Genomic DNA, 12,741 nt, shown 5'->3' with positions numbered 1-12,741 from the left:
TTTTTTTTTTTTTTTTTTTTTTTTTTTTGCCAAAGCAGCCTGTTGAAAAAATGGAGGATTCAGATAAATAGGGGAAGCAGTTGGACTGATTATTAGAGGCAAGGGTAGGAAGAGAAGTTGTGTTTTTTGTTTCTTTGTTTTTTTAAGTAGGCTCTATGCCTAACCTGGGGCTTGAACTCACGACCCTGAGATTAAGAGTTGCATGCCCTACCAACTGAGCCAACCAGGTGCCCAGGAAGAGAAGTTGTTGTGATCTCTTTGCTCTTTTTATTGTCTTGAAAAAAACTGTAGGAACTTCTATTTTCATTGATGGATTCCCTCATTCTGTATTTATTAATTTACTGAACATCTGTTATGTAACAGGGGCTGGGGTATAATAGGATTCCTTCCTTCAAAAAGCCTCTGTTAGGGAGGTGATGTTGCCAAGATGGTTGAGTAGGAGACCCTGTCCACCATCCCTCCACAAAGATCAACAATTAGACCGCTATCCATGAAAAAAAATAGCCCAGGAGTGCTCTGCAGTCCACTTAAAAAACTTCAGCAACACCACACCTGAGAACAAAACACCTGAGAATAACCACACAGAAAGGGAAGGAAGAACAGCTTCATTTTGTCTGCATAATCTTATCCTCTAGGTGGAATCCACTCAGTGCCAAGAGAGAATCCCCACCTAGAAAGAACTCCCCTCGCTGGAAAAGGGAGAGCAAGCTGTGTGACCAGCTTCTCCAGACTTCCAGGGCCCTGCCCACGGGATTCACTTTGGTTTCATCCCACGCAGACATCAGCAGACCTGAGACCTATAGAGACAGCTATATAATAAGGAAAAGGAGACTGTACTATTAGCCACCCAGCAAGAGGGACGGTGGTTCCCGGTGACCTGCTCTGTAGAGGACCCCAACAGCTTTTGCCACTGAAGAAACCACAGACCTCCTACAGATCTACTGGTTTTTGCATTTGCTAAAGCCAGCTGCTGAGTCCCTCCCTGCTCTCTACCTCTTTCCCCATGCTCCCATCCTCTGGAGCCTGGCATCTGGACCAGCAACCAGCTCCAGCCCCTGTGTCGCACAAGTGCAAGATGATGGCTTAGAGCCTCATGGCTGACCTCTCTGCTATGTATGTACTTGGGGCTAGACCCTCTAGCTATGCACCTGCATGCTACAGGCTGCACTCCTGTCGCCTGACTTGATTGTTGTGTGCGAACCTATGACGAGACCATGCAGCCATGAAAGTGCATGCTGACAGCCCAGTCCCCTACAGCAGCTGAGCGTCCAGATCCAGCCCTGTCTCCTGTTACTGGCCTGCACTATGGGTCTCACCTGTGGTTTGCCCCCTCAGCTAGGCACCTGCATGCCTCCTGTCCAACTCCTGGCACTGGTCTCCATTGCTGTGTGCCTCTGGTGGGACCAGAGGAGTGCATGCTGACAGCCAGGGTCCTTGCAGCTGCTAGTGTGCCAACAGTTGACCCCAGTCCTTGCTGCCGGCCATGGCCCTGACCATGATGTGTGTGTGTCTCTGACCCCTACCATTATGCAGGCACCTGCGGCTGGCTTCCACGGCTGAGTGTGTGCGTACCACCACCCATAGCCACTACCGCTGTCAGCCCTGGTCCCTAGTCGCCAGACCTGGAGGCACTGATGAGGCCCCCGGTAGCCTTTGTAGCCACTGTGAACCCCCACGGCTGTGCCAAACACCACACATTTGTCAACGTTGTGGATCCCAGTGGCCTGAACTGACAAAACATCATGCCCCTCTAGACCCACATCAGTAAAGTTTAGGATATAAAATCAACATACAAAAGTAGCATTTCTATACACTAACAATGAACTGTCTGAAAAAGAAATTAAAAATCCCATGTATAATACATCAAAAGCAATAAAATCCTTAGGAATAAATTGGCCAAGGAAGTGAACGATCTGTACACTGAAAACTACAAAACACTGATGAAAGAAATTGAAGACAAAAGCAAAGGGAAGGTTATTCCATGTTCACGGTTTGAAAGACTTAATGTTAAAATGCCCACACTACCTGAAACCATCTATAGATTCAATGAGATCTCTATGAAATTTCCAATGGCATTTTTCAAATAAATAGAAAAACAATCCTAAAATTTGTATGGAACACAAAAGAGTCAATAGCTAAAGCAGTCTTGAGAAAGAACAAAGTGGGAGGTATCACACTTCATGATTTCAATCTATATTACAAAGCTATAGGAATCAAAACAGTAAGGTATGACATAAAAACAGACACAGAGACTGAAGGAAAGAATCGAGAGTCTAGAAATAAAGCCACACATATATGGTCATCTAATCTATGACAAGAAGGAGCCAAGAATACTCAATGCGGAAATGATAGTCTTTTCAATAAATAGTGTTGGTAAGGGATCCCCAGTGGCTTAGTCCATTGAGTGTCTGCCTTTGGCTCGGGTCATGGTCACTGGGTTCTGGGATCGAGTCCTGCGTCAGGCTCCTTGCTCGGTGGGGAGCCTGCTTCTCCCTCTGCCTGCTACTCCCCCTGCTTGTGTTCTCGCTGACAAATAAAGCTCTTTAAAAAAATAGTGTTGGTAAAACTGAATATTTACATGAAAAGAATGAAATTAGGCCTTATTTTATGTCACTCATAAAAATTAACTCAAAATGGATGAACGACTTAAGTGTAAGACCTGAAACTGTATAATTCCTAGAAGAAAACATGGGGGAAAATCTTTGTAACATTGTTCTTGGCAATGATTTTTTTTTGTGTGTGTGTGTATGTTTAACACCAAAAGCACAAGCAACCAAAGCACAAATCAGTGAAGAGACTATAGCAAACAAAATAGCATAACGTTAGCACAAAGAGCAATCAGCAAGATGAAAAGGCAGCCAATGGATGGGAGAAGATACTTGCAAACCATATATCTGGTAAGGGATTCATGTTGTAAATATGTAAAGGACCATACAAGTCAATAGCAAACAAACAAAAGGTGCTCAACGTTACTCATCATCAGGAAAATGCACATCAAAACCACAATGAGATACCACTCCATACCTGTTCGAATGGCTATTCCAAGAGATAAATTCTGTTGAGGATGTTGACAGAAAGAAACCCTTGCACACTATTGGTGGGAATGTAAATTGGTGCAGCCACTATGGAAAACAGTATGGAGGTTCCTCAAAAATTAAAAAAACAGAGCTACAGTATGGTCTAGCAATCCCAATTCTGGATATATATCCAAAGGAAATGAAACCACCATCTTGAAGAGATGTCTGCTCTCCTGTGTTCATGTTCACTGTATCATTATTCACAATAGCCAAGAGGTGGAAACAATTGTCTATTGACAGATGAATGGATAAAGAAAATAGATATATATGTATATATCTCAAAAGTGATACACATATATACACACAAGAGAATATTATTTGCTCACAAAAAAAGAAGGAAATCCCTATCATTTGTGATAATGGGAATGGACCTTGAGGATATTATGCAAAGTGAAATAAGTCAGGGAAAAACAAATACTTTATGATCCCACTTATATGTGAAATCTAAAAATGTTGGTCTCATAGAAACAGAGAGTAGATGATGGTTGTCAGGGACTGGCGGGTGGGGGTAACTGGGAGATGTTGGTTAAAAGGTACAAACTAAGATGGACATATTTCGGGGCTCTTACAGCAGGCGACTGTAGTTACCATGTACCATATTGTGTACCTGAAAGTTGCTATGAGAGTAAAACTTAGATTTTATCAAACCACCATAATAAAGTAATAATTATGTGAGGTGAAGGATGTACTAACTAACCTTATTGGGGTAAACATTCCTAATATAGAAGGATATCAAATAATCACACTGTACATTTTAACACAATGTTATATGTCAGATAATACAGCTAGAATTTTTTTTTTAATTATACAACAACAAAAAAAGCCTGTGTTAGTCTAGGATAAAGAAGTAGACCCTAAAGCAGGATTATGTTTGCAGAAAGCAGAAATACCTCACCTTCTCAGGTACCACACTGAGCATTTTTTTTACTCCTCTATGTTTCTCACTCAAAAACCCCCACAGTGAGTCATGAAGTCCTATCATTCTGTGCCAGTTACAATGTCTTGTAACCATTCCTTGAATTCTCCAAGTTCAAGTCTTCTCTCTTGCTGGGTGTTTCAGTAGCTTCATAACTGGTTTCCCCACCTCTGATACCTTGCCTCCGCAGTTTGGCCTTCTCAGCCAGGCTTATCTTCCCCAAATACAGGTGGGATCCCTCATCTATGCTTTTAGAATCTTCCCAGGGGCTCCTCATTGCCTGGAGTTTGGGTTCCTCTGCTTGTGGGTTCCCTGGCTCCTCTAGTTGGCCTTACCTCTTCTTTCATCACACCTGCCCAGACTCTGCTCTTGTCAGCTGGAGCATGCGCCATCTTCCCACCTCTGTGCCTTGGCTCATGTGGTTTCTTCAGTCTGTAACTCTCTCCACTGCCTTTCTCTTATATATCACATTTTTATTCTTTAAGCCTCAGCTCAAGCTCCACCATCTTGGTGAAATCTTCGATATGCAGTCAGAATTAACTGTTCTTCTTTACTGTAATTTATAGCTTTTCTTTAAGTTCTGCTGTGCCATTGGTGTTTACATTCTTCATCTCTCTAGACTGCAAGCTGTTGAGTAAAGCCGGTACTATATCTTGTCTCTGTATATAGAATAGTGATTAGCATGTATTAGCATGTGATTCTGCTCATGTATTAGGTGTTCACTAAAGGTTTACTGGGTGAAAAATTATCATCCACCTATTGGATTTCTTTTTCTTTTCCTTCCTTCCTTCCCCCTTCCTTCCTTCCTTCCTTCCTTCCTTCCCTCCCTCCCTCCCTCCCTCCCTCCCTCCTTCCTTCCCCTTCCTCCCTCCATTCTTTCCTCCTTCTCTTCTCTTCTCTTTCCCTCCCTCCTTCCCTCCTTTCCTCCCTCCCTTCCTTCCTTCTAATGTAGGCTCCACACCCAGCATGGAGCCCAACATGGGGCTTGAACTCATGACCCCTAGATTAAGACCTGAGCTGAGATCAAGAGTCAGCCGCTTAACCGACTAGCCACCCTGACACCCCAGCCTATTGGATTTCTTCCCTGGGTGGTCCCACCATTAGCTTTAAGCTCAACCTGTCCAAAACGGAGATCATGATTCTGCCCACCCCAAAGCTGGCTCTGCTTCCCAACTTCCTTAGTCCTATCAATTATTATTGAGTGTCTGGGACCCCAACACTCAGCCAACCTTGATTTGTTCTCTTTTCTCCTGTGATATCTGTTAATCTCTAGGCCTTGCAGATTTTACCCCAAATATGATAAACATCTGCCTTTTCATGTCAGATAAATCTGTTTCTTATCACTTCATGCTCCATTTATCTTGGTAGAATTTTGTCTGGTCTCTTTGGGATTCCATCTTCATACAAGTGGTTTAGAGTGGGTGTGTGCTGAGCCAGCCATGGAACAAAGAAGCAGACAAAGCCCTTGAGGACCACGAAACATGTCTACATTTCGGTGTGCATAGTCAGGGCTTCACTATCAAAAAGTAGTTTTCATAAAGTTTTTTGTCTTATTGCAAAAGCAACACATGTTTGGTGCGAAAAAATTTTTAAATAATCAATAGGAGAAAAGGAAGATAATAAAAATGATAGGTAATCTCAGCATGCATACATTTTGGTGTATCTGTCATATATATAGATATTGCAGTAGGCATGTATGTGTCCTATGTATGTGCGCATGTTCTACAGGCTAGGGTTGCATTTAGCTTTAAGTGACAGAAAACCCAAGCACAGGGTCTTAAATGAATGGGTGTTTATTTATCTCACTTAGCATGAGGTCTGCAGAAAGGGGGGATAATTGCCAGGTTCAGTGGCTCATGACGTCAGTTCCGGATTCTCTGCAATTCCCTTGGCCACTTGTTTAAGACCTACTAGTGGTTAAAGGGCGGCAGTTCTAGCCATTTCCATGGCATTTACTGCGGGGAGAAGGTAGGAGGTGAAAGGCAGCACCTGTAGGCGTTTGGCTGTGTTTTGCTGGCCCGCACTGTGTCACGGACCCCTCCTAGCTGCAAGCGAGGCTGCGGAGATGAACGTTTAGCTTTTATGCCTTTACTGAATGGCAGGCAAACAGGCAAACGGGAGAGGCCCGGGTGTTGGGTGGATTGAACTTCAGTGTCTACTGCAGAGATGATGATGCATTCAGTCTAGTTGTAGTTAGGATGGCTTTCTTAGGATAATTTGTAGACATAAAACGTATGGCTCAGAAGTTATAATCTGAAAAAAAGGTTTAAAGAATTACTTCTCAACTATGTTGATAGCAATGGTGATTTGTGGCTTTTGTTATGTATCAAACAAACCTGACTTCGGGATATAATCAAAGGTAGCTTCATTTTGTCTCTCATTGCCCCTTTACGTTTTATTGGGTAGGGGCAGGGGGCTGAATTTCCCTGGCCTCTGATGAACACTTGCGCGGGTTCCTGGCTTTTCTGACCATGCTTAGGCAGCAGACAATCCAACAGTTATGTTAGTTGCAAACACGTTTCAGAAATTAGGGATATCTAGACCCCCAAATTAATAAAATCTCTGAATTCAATTAATATGGGATTGTGTGTTTCCCATAGCAGGCCTCTCACTGGCTGATCCCTTGCCAGAGCAGAGGTGCGGACTTCTTTCGTCTGCTCTTCCGTCTGTACCCCCTAAGGGCTGTTGCTGACCTCGGGTGCTCCAGGAAGGACAGGCAGGACAGGGGAGGGACGACACGAGAGCTCTTCTGGGAAGCGCCCTGTGCGTCACACTCCCAGGCCTGGCAGATAGTCTTAGCTGACTCTTTCTCACAGATACTCTGGTGAGCTGCTTGGGAATGCCTCCGCGTGGGAGCCCCCCTGCAGCTCCCCTTGATGCACACTACGTCATTTCTCCCCTCCTGGGCCGCTCTTGTTCTGGTTTTGTGATGTTTCTCCACATTTCCTCTTGCCCTTGGAGGCCTCACCCTGTCCCAGGCCTCCTCTGGGGCAGGCTTTAAGCTGGACCCAGCCTGGCTTTCCCTCGTGGTCCACGTCCCGTTCATGTAAACCCTGGGGGTGCAGGCCGGTCCCAGCTGTATGCTCTCTCCGGCCGCCACGTGCTGCCCAGACTGCTCTACAGTACACAGTGTCCCCCAAGTGCCGGGATAGTCTTCATTGTCCTTGACTGGCCCCGTGCAAGCCCCCTTCCCAGGCCTGAGCTGACAGAAAGCCCATTCTGTTCCCTTCACATGCAGCGCAGAGCAGGACTCACAGTATCTTAATAGTTCTCTGCAAAATACTCGCTTCACAGATTCCCCCTTGCTCTTCCCTCTCAAAATTTTATATTCCCAAAGCAGATAAAGGCCTCCGGGTGGGGAGCTCAAGAGTCATGGAGCCGGTTCCTCGCCATTTCCTATAAATTCTGCCTTGGAGCCTTGTCTTCCTCTGTTTGGGCTGCTCCCACAGAATATCATAGATTGAATGGTGTGCAAACAACAGACATTTTTATCTCACAGTTATGAAGGATGGGAAGTCCCATAATCTAGTCACCAGCAGATTTAGTATCTGGTGAGGGCTTGTGTTCTGGCTTATAGACAGGTGTCTTCTTTCTGTGTCCTCTGTGGTAGAAGGGACATGGGAGCTCTCTGGGTTCTCTTTTATAAGGAAACTAATCTCTTGTGTGGGGGCTCTGCTCTCATGACCTAATCACCTCCCCAAGGCCCCACTTCCAAACACCATAGCATTATGGGTTAGGATATCAATCTATGAGTTGGAGAGGGGACACACACATTCAGTGTCTAGCATGGTTCTCCTACACTCACTGTGCTGTCTGAGATCTGTGGTATCAGAGTCTCTGTTTATTCCAGGTGAGCATCTCTTTTCAGATGAATGCAAGGCTGGACAGCTGGTGAACCTCTCGTCAGGGCTTCCCTGAAGTTGAGACAAAGGACGTTCTTGCTCCTTCTGGAACTGAAAAAATAAAAAGCAAGCCATCATCCTGGTCGTCATAAGTACGTATCACGATTTACATAATCCAAATGGCTGGGAAAGCTGAGAACTGGTGCATAAAACTTGGTTAGGTTAGGTAACTCTGTGCTATGGAGTATAATGCTGTGAACTGTCACTGGCTATTTAAGCTTCACAGGGAGCGCCTTATGGAAGAGGCAGCTGGAATTGTTAGGTTCTCTCAGAGAATAGAGCGTGATAGCTTCTCACACTTAAGGCTGTCCAAAATGCAAATGCAATGGCTGCCCGGGGTCGCCTAGTGCTGGAGGCGGGGCTGAAAGCCCAGGAGCAGGTCTCTGCACCATAGAGATGCGATCCGGCCACACGATCGGTGGCCACGGTGGAAATTGGGGAACTTGCTTCACACCGGACAGAAATGCTGCCTGCGGGACTGTGTGGCTGACTGTGTGCTGGGGACCCGGGGGAAGGGCAGTCTTTGTGGTGCAGGGCTGAAATTGGCTCTGTATGGTAGCTCGTACCCCATCCATGCAGCCTCGCCATCTTCAGAGCCTTGGCTCTGACCCCTTCCTCCAGTAAGCCTTCCCGATCACGTACCTGGAAGCCATCTCTCCTTGAGGTCATGCAGCCGCACTGCTCTTCCTTCCTCACGTTGTTGCCATGGACCCTGTGTGAGGGCATCTCTGCTGTTACCTTACGTGTCTTTTGGGAAGAGCTGACAATGCCCACATGAGAGACAGGAGCCCAGGGCTTTCTCCTGAGATATACATTGTAAGAAGCCTCCGTGGGGCCAGGACCCTCTGCCGTGGAATTTATCCTGGTTCAATAATGGAGCCCTGTCCATTCCAGCTGGAAGGCTACTGATCTTTCATTTCTTTGCCTTCAACAGATTTTTTTTTAAAAGATTTTATTTATTTATTTGACAGAGACACAACGAGAGAGGGAAAACAAGCAGGGGGAGCGGGAGAGGGAGAAGCAGGCTCCCCGCTCAGCGGGGAGCCTGATGCTGGGCTTGATCCCAGGACCCTGGGATCATGACCTGAGCTGAAGGCAGACGCTTAACAACTGAGCCACCCAGGCGCCCCTCAACAGATGTTAACTGAGCACCATCTATGTGCCAGGCCCATGGCTGGACCCCAGGACACTTTATTTAGGAAGAGTCCAGTTTTGGGGGAAGCCTGGCATGCGGGTAAGATGTAATGAGGGAGAGAATTCCATTCACTCGGGTCTAAGGTGTGCTTTCTGGCAAGAGGAACACTCAGGCTCAAGCTGGACCGCTCTTCCCCAGGCGATGGCTGTGTCAAGGAGGGTCTCTCAGCCGAAGCAAGAGTGCCGGGGCAGAGAAGGCGGGCATCTTTGGGAATGGATAGCGTATCAGGGAGGGCGTGTGAGCAGAGATTTTTGGCACTGGGAAGCTTTGAGGAGAAAGATCGATGTGCAAAGAGGACTTTTATGAGCCTTTTCTGTGGATAGTGCAGTGTAAATCTTACCTCTCTTCCTAGAAGTGTCCTTTAAGAAAAACATGGCAGATCTGGGGAATGGCGAGTACTTGGTGTAGCTGGACTCCGAGTCCTTCAAGGTGCCTCGGGGGGTTGAGGTTGAGCATGTGGCCCCGGGGAAGCTGGTGTCAGTATCACAACCTGTGCTTCTCCCAATACCCTTTGGTTAGAATGTACTTTTAGCAAAATGTATGCATCCTCAATAATTTTATTTCACTATTTAATCTTTTTAATATATTCCATTAGCTGATATTACGTACCCTTTTTTGCCTTTTTATCTGTAGTTTTGATTGTAGTACTGTTCTTTTAGGTTGTAATCTCACCGTTTATCTTGGCTGTCTTTTATCGTTCTCTCACTGTAAGTGTGTGTGGTTAAACTCCTCAAATTTATTTGCCAGCATTTTTCAGTTTTGCTGGTATTCATGTTAGCATGTTTTAAGCTAATGTTTACTTACGGCTTTTACTTTTTCACCTTTCCAGAACTGTTTTTGTCCTTTTGGTTTATTTCATCTTATTTCTGTCATTGATAGCTGTGCCTCATATGAGTCGGACCTGCCTCTTCATTTTCCTGCAGTCCCTGGGAGTGCTGTGGGCAGAGCAGGTGGCCCTCAGTCTTTGCAGAGAGAGTGACTGAATGCATGATTCATTCGTGTCTAGTCAATCACCGGGTCCTGGCCATTGTGCCTCCGGAACGTTGTAAATCCAGCCCTTCATCCTCCCTGCCACTGTGTTGGTATAGGCCACCACCATCTCTCACTTGAGTCCCCACACAGCCCCCTAATGGCCTACTGTCCCCTCTTTCCTTCTCTCCAATCTGTTCGCCACCCTGCAGCGCGGTGATATTTTTAAAATGTAGAAAAAAATAGACAAAACCACTCCCATTTATTTTTGGCTAATGAGTTAGGATATATAACATTTTTTAAAAAATTGCAAGAATAGATATGCTTCTGATTTAAAAACGATTCATGTTAGTTTAAAAAATATTTCCACTCTGGAAAATTTCAAACCTAGATGAAATGATGAGAATAGTGTAATGAACCCCCACGTCCCCACCCCCTGACTTCAACCGCTGTCAACCATCCACCATTTCCTCATCAACTCCCCTTTCTGTTTTTGTATTCTGTTTGAGTGGCAACATTTTTATATTTTTGTCAGCCTGATTATTCTTAAACACAAATAGGGACTTGTCAGTGGCCTTTCCTCGTCACTTGAAATCTGCAGCCTCGGGTACAGACACTACCGTCTGCACCCCCTGGCCTCGGCTTCTCGGCCGCCTCGTCTGTTTCTCCTCTCTTCCTCCCTCCCACACGGTCCCGTGGAAGCCCTTGCTTTCCTCAGACTATTGTCCTCCCTCTCTGCCGTCGGGCCGGTACACCTTCGTCTGGGGTATCTAGTTTCTCCCACCCCACCCCACACCCTGTGTGGCTCATACTTTCTTTTTGTATTTGAGGTCCAGGCTTCAAGGTCCTGAGCTCTGGGAAGCCATCCTGACCGTCCTTCTCTGAGTCTTCTCCCTGCTGCCTTTTCCTCCCGCTGTAGAATTAATTACGCTCTTTTGTAATTGCCTGTTTACATGTGTATTTCCCTCCTAGTCTCTGAGCTCCTTGAGGGTAGGATGTTTATCCCCACCCCCTCACTTTTCATTACGGGGAATAATGAACGAAGAAGTATATGATCTTGTCTTCGGGGATGTTCTGGTTGCCTGGGATTGGGATGCTCTCGACACCTCTCTGTTACCCGTTCACTGTGCATGTCAATTCACGGTCATTCACATGTCACTATGCACTGTGCTCAGCTCTGTCTGGGACAACATTGGTGAATAGTGAGGGCAAACCAAAGCATCCGTGGACCCACCCTCTCTGCTCTCCTGCCACATCAGGGGCTTTCTAGGTCATGAGAGTCTGTGCAGCGGCCAAAATGTAGATCTCTGTGCCAGTGCCCCATCCTTGCCCAGGGACCCAGGGACCGGGGGCATAGCGGGGTCTGCATATACTGGGGGTGATGGGCTCTTCATCTAAATGTCCAAGGCTGCCCTCTGGAAGTCAGTCAGCAGGGCTGACAAACGGCTCTCGGGTCTCCATGGGATTGCTTTTTGTTAGAGGCATAAACATTGGACTGCTTGCCTATTTGGCCTTTGTGTAAGAATAGAACGTGTTTCTTCGGTGGGCTGTATCTTATCCATTCGCCTTGCACACATTTATATCTGGATGGATTAGGTGAGCTCAGTGAATGGTCTCTCTGCTTCTCGAAGATAGGGCAGAGTTTTACACCCACACGTAATCTCTTTCTGAGAATATTGTCCAAAAACTGGGTCATCTATTGTAAAGGAAATAAGGTAGTAATTAAATTTAACTGGAAGTTACAGTATTGGTGGTTTCATTTTAGAGGAAGTGTGCCTCCCTAATTACTTTATTGCTACAGTTACACTAGCTGTGGGTTTTTTGTTTTGTTTTTTTCCTGCAAGAGGTGATGATAGGTTGTATTTAATAAGTTAGATGATGATTTCTGGGCTTGAATTTTTAAACTGGCAGAGTCTCACCTTCAAGGGCGAGTTCTGTTTCCTTGTGCCCTTTCCAGATCTGCCTGATGGGAGCCCGCTCCCCTACACAGTTGTTTGGCTCAGACCCCCAGGGATAGCTTTTGGCACAAGAGCCACATAGAGAGACAGGACCAGGCCAAGAAAAGAGCAGCAATCTGGGGTGGGTTCTTTTCACGTATGCAGTTGGTTGTCACAGCCGGGTGGGCTATAAGTGATCCACGGTCTCCCCCACTTTTTATTTTCTGGGTTGGAAAGGGTACAGAGAGGCAAGGCCTGCGGAAGTCCGGCCCGCTGATCGAGTGGCAGAGAGCTGGTAGGAGAACCCAGGTTTCAGGACTCACGTTAAGGGAACTGCTGCTTGTCACCCTTCCAAAGGGGAGCCTAAGGTCAGGGCAGCCGGGGACAGTGGGACCCCAGCTGGGACTGGGTGCCCAGGAAGTGCTGCGCGAGTGCATGCTGAGGGACAGGGTTGGAACAGTTTGGCTGCACCCTCCAAAGGTGGATTATACGGCCTTCTCACATTTCTTCTAGGCTTGAGATCCATTTAGATCACTCAGAGTGACCAACCATCCACTTAGATCACCTGGGCAGCAGTCCCAAAGTGCTTGTGGCTTACCGTTTGCTTTCCACGTGCCCTTGACTCAGACATCTTTGACCAGAGGCCCCCTCCCTCCCTCTCCCTCATCCCCCCTCCTCCCTCACCCCCTCCCTCTCCCTCATCCCCCCTCCTCCCTCACCCCCTCCCTCTCCCTCATCCCCCCTC

Source organism: Callorhinus ursinus, unplaced genomic scaffold, assembly GCF_003265705.2.
Source record: "Callorhinus ursinus isolate GAN/ISIS: 27379988/994484 unplaced genomic scaffold, GSC_fseal_2.0 scaffold2, whole genome shotgun sequence".
NCBI classification, from domain to species: domain Eukaryota; kingdom Metazoa; phylum Chordata; class Mammalia; order Carnivora; family Otariidae; genus Callorhinus; species Callorhinus ursinus.
The sequence above is the reverse complement of the archived record's forward strand: the minus strand, read 5'-3'. Positions refer to the sequence as shown.